This window comes from Zingiber officinale, chromosome 10A (genome assembly GCF_018446385.1).
Source record: "Zingiber officinale cultivar Zhangliang chromosome 10A, Zo_v1.1, whole genome shotgun sequence".
Lineage (NCBI taxonomy): Eukaryota > Viridiplantae > Streptophyta > Magnoliopsida > Zingiberales > Zingiberaceae > Zingiber > Zingiber officinale.
This window is the reverse complement of record NC_056004.1, coordinates 59,997,687-60,007,020: the sequence shown is the minus strand read 5'-3', so window position 1 is coordinate 60,007,020 and position 9,334 is coordinate 59,997,687.

Genomic DNA, 9,334 nt, shown 5'->3' with positions numbered 1-9,334 from the left:
GGGCGGGCGTTACAATTATAACTAATACAATGAATGCACATTCCTAATCTGGATCTAACATGCATGATATAGTTGTTGGTGCTACTCGAAATTTCGTTCTATTTCCCCAGTACAAAAATTTATTCAAGCACAGAACTTTTCCTAGCAACCCATGTGATTTACAGAAGTTAAACTTGGATTGCAAACGAAACTTAACATTATTAATCCAAGTTCAACCCATGTATTCATCAGAAGTTAAACTATATTACAAAAGTTGATTAAATATCTATTTTAAGGATTGGTTTCCAGGTCGTTGGCGAGGCACTCGACCTTCTAGGGTATGAGATCATCCACCACTTCCTAGTCAAAGCCTTTCAAAGAAATTGAATATTTAAACTCCTTACAGTAAACCCTAGGTTAAACTACAGAGACCTCAATCAAAGCAAAAAATCACTAGCCTCTTGTGTTGGTATTTCAGGATCCATACAAAGGAAAAATAAACTACTACACAGCGGAAACAATTAACTAGTTATACCTTTCTTTGTTGCTTAAAAACCTCTTGATCTTCTACTATATTCCTCTCCTCCTCTTGAACGTCATGTGGGCAACGATCTACCAAGATGCAAAAACCACCCAAGTTCTTCTTTCTTCCAAGACTTTCGGCCACCAAGGGATCAAAGCTAGGAACACCACCTCTTGTTCTTCTTTCTTCCTTGCAACCCGCCGGCCACAAGATGGTGGAAGCCTCTTGATGCCACCGTCCTTAGGTGAGAAAGCAAGGGGAGAATAAGAATATGAGGGGGCCGACCACAAGGAGAATAGAAGAGGAATAGAAATTGTGTAGATGATTATTTTCTTTACGACACCATCTATCCTCTTTTATAATCCTTGGTAATGGCTAAAAAGGAAAGTCTTTAACAACAATTGAAATCTCTCTTTTAAATTTCCTATTGTGGATGGCTACAAAAGGAAAGTTTTAAAATTAAAAATCTCAATTTTAAACATTGTAGATGGCAACAAAAAAGAAAGATTTTTAAAATTAAAATCTCTCTTTTAAATCATGGTTACAAAAATGGAAAGTTTTAACAAAAATAAAATCTCTCTTTTAAACCATTGTAGATGGTTATAAAAGGAATTTTTTTTTTAATTTAAAACTCTCTTTTAAAACCATGTGGATGGCTTCAAAAAAGGAAAGTTTTTAAAATTTAAAATCTCTCTTTTAAAACATTGTAGATGGCTACAAAAAGAAAGATTTAAAAAATTAAAAATCCACTTTTAAACCCATCTTGGCCGGCCCCTTGCTTGGGCACCAAGCAAGGGGTGGCCGGCCCCTTGCTTAGGCACCAAGCAAGGATGTAGCAGGCCATAAGGATGACTTGGGTGGATGCGAGGCTTTATACATAGAGGCTATAATAGAGACCTAGAGGAGGATTTGGTTTTAGCCTCCTGATGAGCTTGAGCTTCCTATGTTCGACCCGAACACCCAACTCAAGTTCATCAATAATAACTCATACCACTAAAGAGTTATTATTGAACTACCACACCAATCCCATATTACATTATGGGCTCCTTCTTATCATGAGTGTGTTAATCTCCCTATGTTTAAGATATTGAATGCCCATTAATTAAATGAGTTACTGACAACTCACTTAATTAACATCTAGCTCAAAGAGTAGTACCACTCAACTTCATTGTCATATCGGAACTAAGTCCACCTGTAGGGTTTACATGACAATCCTTATGAGATCCTCAAGGGGACATCATCATCCTAATAAATAGGACACAATTTCCTTTTATAATCAATAACACTCCATATAAATAATATTATTTCCCAACTTATCGGTGCTATTGATTTAACTAAATGAATCTCACCCTTTGATAAATTAAAGAAATAAATACTAAGTACATGTGCTTGTTATTATATCGGGATTAAGAGTACGCACATCCATAATAACAAAGGTTCTATTCTTTTATCCAGTCAGTATAAAAGGAATAACTCAAATGGTCCTGCTCTATACACACATAGTGTACTAGTGTAATTTTATAGTCAAAATAAACTAATACCAAATTACACTACAACCATTCCAGTTGTTTGTCATAATCCATCTTGGTTGTGAGCTTCTATTTATAATTTATAAGGAACTGATAACATGATCTTCTGTGTGACACCACACACCATGTTATCTACAATATAAATTAAATGGACAACTATATTTAACTAAATGCAGACATTTGACCAATGTGATTCTCATTTCAAAATAAATGTTTATACAAAAGCTAGGCTTTTAGTATACATCCTAACAATAGTGATCAGCAGACTCACTAGAAATTAGTAATAGATCTGCTCATAACACCTGAGTAATATAACTGACCACATATATATGTATGATAAATGAACATGTATGAAGCATGATACCATTAGCAACAATCATAGATCAATCAAATGTAATAATTACAAGCAAATACACATAGTATCTCTGAAAGATGCACCATGCATCATATACTTATGCATGTATGCATCACTCCTACACTCCGCTCATAGCTGCCACTATATTTGAGTGACCAAACAGATAGGGCTATGATGAATGCTCGTGTCTCCAAGCTACCACTACATCAATGTAGTCGAGATGGGTAGGATGTAGAGTAGCTATCTAGCTTCATAACAACGAGGGTCACTATTTGCTCGACTCTAACTACCACTACTTAGAGTGACCGAGCGGGTACAACCAGGATAAGCTCCACTCCAAGCAACCACTCCCCTTGAGTGGCCAAATGGGTAGCTAAAAATGACTAACGACTCTCTCACACCATAAGGGAGACAATAGTCATTAATATACAATGTAATGATGAATATGATATAAATTATCATGATACTACTGTAATCATAATCAATACAATAGCTTAATCAACATAGGTACATCCAATATATGATCTGCCTATCACCTAAGTCTATACGTATGAATAGATCCCATAAGTGTCTACTAAACAACACATACAGTAAGTAACAACACTAATAGTACACACCAGACACTTATGCACAATACAACATAGGTATAATTAATATGATACCTCTAATAGTCATACCAGACATGTATGCACACTACAACATAGGTATAATCAACATGATACCTCCAATAGTTATACTAGATACGTGCGCTCACACAACATAGGTATGATCATCATGATTCCTCTGATAGTATACATAGACACATGTATACACACAACATAGGTATAATCAACATGATTCCTTCAATATTACACATTAGATATGTATGCAAACAGAACATGCAAATGATAATAAATATGGTAACACCTGTAGTACATACCAACATTTGTACACTCAACATTATTTGTATAATCAACATGTTAACTCAGTCAACATGTTATCTATTATAGTACATACTTTGTGTGTGTAAACGCTACAGAGTATAGATATATAAAGCGAAGACTGTATAAGAAATAACTAGATCATCTCTAAGATCAAGTATGCAAGTATCAAGCATGTATAAATATGAGTAGATTTAAGGTAAAACAACCTAATCTATCAATTAAAAATCTTGTACTAAGTTCAATGTGTTAGTTAGAGCCCTAGAGCCAATCATTTGATAATTGTATGGACTCATGTATATCATATTCTTGTATATTAATAAAGGCATTTGTTTGGTTATTATACTTATTTGTATTAGTGCCAAATAAACTAAGTATAATAGCGTCCTTGAGTAGAAGGTTCATACCTATATTAATCGATTAGTTGAATCGATAGTGAGATGATATAGGGAACACTACTCTAAATCATTCCTAGTCGAGTATTAACATTCAGGGATAATGTTAATGCAATAAGACTAGCATGTAGGTCAGTTCGATGACTTGATCTCACAAGTCATGGATATAGAGATATCAAGCTGACATATGGGTATACATTGGAGAATGTATACTGAATGACCCGCCATGAGAAAGTATCATGGATCGTTATATGAGTGTCATATACTTCTCATGTGGCTATTAGTATGACTATTAGTCCTTGGACCTGAAGTCACCATGGATCCCTACATAAGGAGTTATGTACTTTGGTTTCGTCAAACGTCACCCGTAACTTGGTGGACTATAAAGGCGATTACTGGGTATGTAACGAATTATGCAGAGGGTTGTGAGTGATGTAGATGGGATCTATCCCTCCCATATGACGGGAGCGACATCGTTATTCTTGATAGAGTGAGACCACTAAGTGCATGGCCATGCCCAAATGAGTCAACATTAGATGTTGAGCTTATTTGATCGAGTGAGTCTACTTGTAGTTCAAGATTTAGATTGATTAGAGGATGACACGGTCTATGCCTCACATTGATCAATCTAGATGTTTAGGATAGAAGGACAATGTCATATATTTTGTGAGGAGTCACAATTGGTAGTCACAAGGTGATGTCGGATCTCGACATTCTTGTAACTTGGGTAGTAATGATGTGTTGCTAGATACCGCTCATTACTTATGCTCCTAAATGGGTTTAGGGCATTGCCAACGTTACAAGAACCTATAGGGTCACACACTAAGGACAATTAGATGGAGATTTGGTTCATATGATGAACCAAGAGGATTAGATTCATTTGATGAATCATATTGGATTAAGAGTAATCCAAATTGGGCTAATTGAGTTGGACTCAAGTTGATTCATGTATTTAATGAGTCTAATTTAGATTATGACTCATTAAATCAACTTAATTTAATGAATTAGATTCATTATATTAAGTTGGCTTGAATCATATGGTTGGATTAGATCAACCATGAGAGAGATTTGATCAAGTTTGACTTGATTTGAGAGGAAGAGAAAAAAAGTCATGTTTGACTTGACTTTTTGCCACATCACTAGTGAGTTGGCAAGATGTGGACCAATAGGATTGCTCCACATCATCAATGTGTGCCACCTCATGGAGGTTACAAGCCTCCATAGCATTTAATGTGGCCGGCCCACATTAAATGAGGAGGTTACATTTGTTGCCATGTCATTTAGTGAGGTGGCAAGATGTGGACCAATAGTGTTGGTCCACATCATCCTAGAGTGCCACCTCATGGGGGTTACAACTCTTAATGGTCTCCACATTAATTGGAATTAATGTGGGGAGTTACACCTCCAAGATGTGGCCGGCCACTCTAGTGGGGAATGAAAATATTCATTTTTCATTCAAGTGTGATTATGTCATCTTCTTCCTCTTGAGCTCTCTCTTCTCCCTCTCCTCCTTCCTTGGCCGAACCACATAGGTGCTAGCACACCTTGGTTTTTGGTCACCTCCATCTAGTGTGTCCGTGTGGATAATTCTAGAGGACCGTACGCTTGACGGTCTTGAGATCCGGCACCATTTGGACGAGCGGGATTCGCGTGGGGCGCGCATCAAGGGTAATGATCTTAACTTTAGTGTAGATCTAAAGTTTTTACAAACTCGTACAAGAAAAAGGTTTTTCGAAAAATTTTGTTTACGAATCTTTGCACGAGATCCATGGCTTTGGGTAACTCGGGGTTTCCGGTTAAAAGCGACGTCGACAACCCAACAGTGGTATCAGAGCCACGTGCAAAGACTTGTACGAGTTCGTTTGTATTTTTATGAAAAATATACCTTCTGTGATTTTCTGTAAAAATTGAGTTTTTAGAGTTTTTATGAGTAATTTTTCCGTAGAAGCGAAGCACAAGTGTCTCGGCACTTGTAGGCTTCGGCTACCGGAAAGTTTTCTTTTAAACGGCTTCGTTTTGCCCCAAATTCGTTTGGGACAGCGGGGTCAGGTGCCATTAGATCGCAAAGGAGCAACTCACGATGGTTAGATCTTGGGTAGGGCATTGCCCCTAACCCCGCAAGGGAATTTGCTCCGCGATTGCACCCGAAATCGCTAAAAACGAACCCGCCGGGAAGATTTTTCCGAAACGGCAATGTCTCGACCCAAATCATTTTGGGAAAGCGGGTTTAGGCGCTGTTGGATCGCAAAGGAACCCTCGCGATGGTTAGATCGCGGGTAGGGGCGCTGCCCCTGGGCCCCGCAAGGGGATCCGTTCCGCGATTGCGCCCGAAACCGCTAAACGGGACCGCCGGGAAATTTTATTCATAAAAATTGTAAAAATTATTTTAAAATTATATAAAATTATGAAAAATATATAATTTTGAATTATATATTAATTTGTGATAGTCATGGCCCAAAATACCCAATAATATTGGATTTGTGTTGTAATTCATAATACGGCCTGCGTGCCGTCATATGATTGTGTGTGCTGTATTTTTATTTTTTTCCACGGCCTGCGCGTCATGCCTTTCTCTTATTCTGGTTGTAAATTAGATTTAGACTCGAATGTAACTCGAGTTTCAAATTGTAATGTACAAATTGGAGCGGTGGAGGGTCCACACGAGACGGAGTTCCGAGGCGGGCACGAGCAACACAAGGTGGTCAAAGGGAGGAGCTTGGAGAAGATGTTGACCCTAGGTTGACCATTCGATCTTCTCATTGGCTTGAGAAGATCGTAGTAGGGCCATGACTAAATCACAAATAGATTAATTAATTAATTGTTATGTATCTGATGCATGTTTAATAATTAATTAATTAATTAGTGCCTTAACGATTAGATTAGATCTAAGTCGTGCACATGATGCACCCTTGCGATTAGATTAGATCTAAGTCGTGCACAAGATGCATCCTTCTCGATTAGATTAGATCTAGATCGAACCAACTCTAAATGCCTAACCGTGCCGTGATACCTATCACTACCTCGATCACATGTATTGTTGAATCTGCCAAAGCAGAGCAATACATATTATCTTGGTAGGGTACGGAGGGACAATCTTGGTCCCGCCTATCAACGCATGGGTGAATACAAACTCAATTAGATTGAGTATTCCTAGTTACTCGGTTGGATCGAGTCAACTATAGGCATTCTTCCAATAGTTGGAAAGGTAGGACAAAATTTATATTAACTCTCAAGCGTGGCCAAAGCTAACTCGAGTTTTAATATAAATGCGGATATTGATTCTATAAACAAGAGTGTCATAGAGCAGAGATGGTAATCGTTATTTACCGATCATACTAAGGCTTCGTATTAGCCAAAGCCTAACTCAAGGGTTAGTATGATGTGGATCTTGTCCCATATAGAATTTGGGGCATATTAATTAAAAAGCTCATTTAATTAAAGGATTAAAGATAAAAGAATATTATATTTATTTAGAATATCCATTAGAATCGAATCACGAACACTTTCTCTGAGATCCGTCTTAAGAAGGACAAGCTCAAGCAAAAATTTCAACAGAACGAAATAGTTCTCACTCGAACGAGGAATCAGACGCGTTCGGGCCATTCAGGGCCTCCTCCCACCGCCATGGACGCCGGCTGATGCTAAGATGCATCGATGACGCATTAGATGTGTCATGCTCGCAACCATGAACTCGGAGCCTTGAGTTGATGTGGGTGCTACGATATGGTTGCACATCTTCATCAAGTTGCAGGACAGCCACAATGAAGGACACCGAAGATCTTAACAAGAAGAAATAAGATTTCTACTTGGTATAAATGTTATAGAAGTCAACCTCTATTTCTTCGACGTGGGTATTAGATACCGGATGTGCTTCGCACATTTGTACTAATGTACAAGCACTGAGAAATAGCAGAGCATTGACAAAGGGCGAGATAGACCTACGAGTAGGCAATGGAGCACGGGTTGCTGCTGTTGCTGTAGGGACTTATTTTCTATCTCTTCCCTCTGGGCTTATACTAGAGTTAGACGATTGTTGTTATGTGCCTGCATTGACTAAGAACATTATATCAGTTTCTTGTTTGGACAAGAAAGGATTTTCGTTTATAATAAAGAACAAATGTTGTTCTGTCTATTTAAACGATATGTTCTATTGTAGTGCACCTCTGATGAACGGACTCTATATTCTCGACCTTGAGAGCTCTATCTATAACGTTAGTACTAAGAGGTTCAAATCGAACGATATGAACCACACCTATCTCTGGCACTATCGCTTAGGTCATATAAATGACAAGCGCTTATCCCAGCTCCATAAGGATGGTTTGCTGGACTCATTTGATTTTGAATCATATGAGATATGCGAGTCATGCCTACGAGGCAAGATGACCAAGACTCCCTTTAGTGGGCACAGCGAGAGAGCAACTGATTTGTTAGGACTCATACATAGTGATGTATGTGGCCCTTTCAATGTTGCTGCTAGAGGCGGTTATAGATACTTCATCACATTTACTGATGACTTCAGTAGATATGGTTATGTGTACTTGATGACACATAAGTCTGAATCCTTTGAAAAGTTCAAAGAATTCAAGAATGAAGTACAGAACCAGCTTGGCAAGAGTATTAAGATATTTCGATCAGATCGAGGTGGAGAATACCTTAGCCATGAGTTTCGTGACTACCTAGCTGAGTGTGGGATTCTATCCCAACTCACTCCTCCTGGAACACTATAGTGGAATGGTGTATCCGAAAGGAGGAATCGTACCCTATTAGATATGGTACGATCTATGATGAGTCACACAGATCTTCCGACATATCTATGGGGGTATGCTCTAGACACGGCAGCTTTCATACTCAACCGAGTTCCATCAAAGGCCGTGATAAAGACACCATATAGGATATGGACTGGGAGAGATGCCCAGGTGTCTTTCATGAGGATTTGGGGTTGTGAGGCTTACGTACGACGTCAAGTCTAAGACAAATTAGGACCCAAATCCGACAAGCGCTATTTCATCGGATATCCCAAGGAAACTAAGGGATATTACTTCTACATTCCCAGTCAGCACAAGGTAGTTGTGGCAAAGACTGGGGTCTTTCTAGAAAGGGACTTTGTTTCTAGAAATACTAGTGGGAGCGCGTTCGATCTTGAAGAAGTTCAAGATGCGAACAATAGCACTAATGCCACGATGGAAATTGAACTGGAACCACAAAGTGTTGTGGATGATGTTGTTCCACAAGGAGTTGAGGAACAACAACCGGTTCATGTAGACATACATCTTCGCAGGTCTGATAGGGTACGTCGTCAGCCTGAGAGATACTCATTTCTCTTGTCTGACCATGATGACATTGTGCTCATAGAGGATGAGCCTACCACCTATCAAGAAGCTGTGATGAGACCAGATTCCGAGAAATGGCTAGAAGCCATGAGATCCGAGATGAAATCCATGTACACCAACCAAGTATGGACTTTGGTTGATCCACCTGAAGGGGTAAAACCCATTGGGTGCAAGTGGGTCTTTAAGAGAAAGACTGACATGGATGGACCTATCTATATGGGTCGCTTGGTAGCTAAAGGTTTCAAGCAGATTCATGGTATTGACTATGATGAAACCTTTTCTCCAGTAGCGATGTTTAAGTCC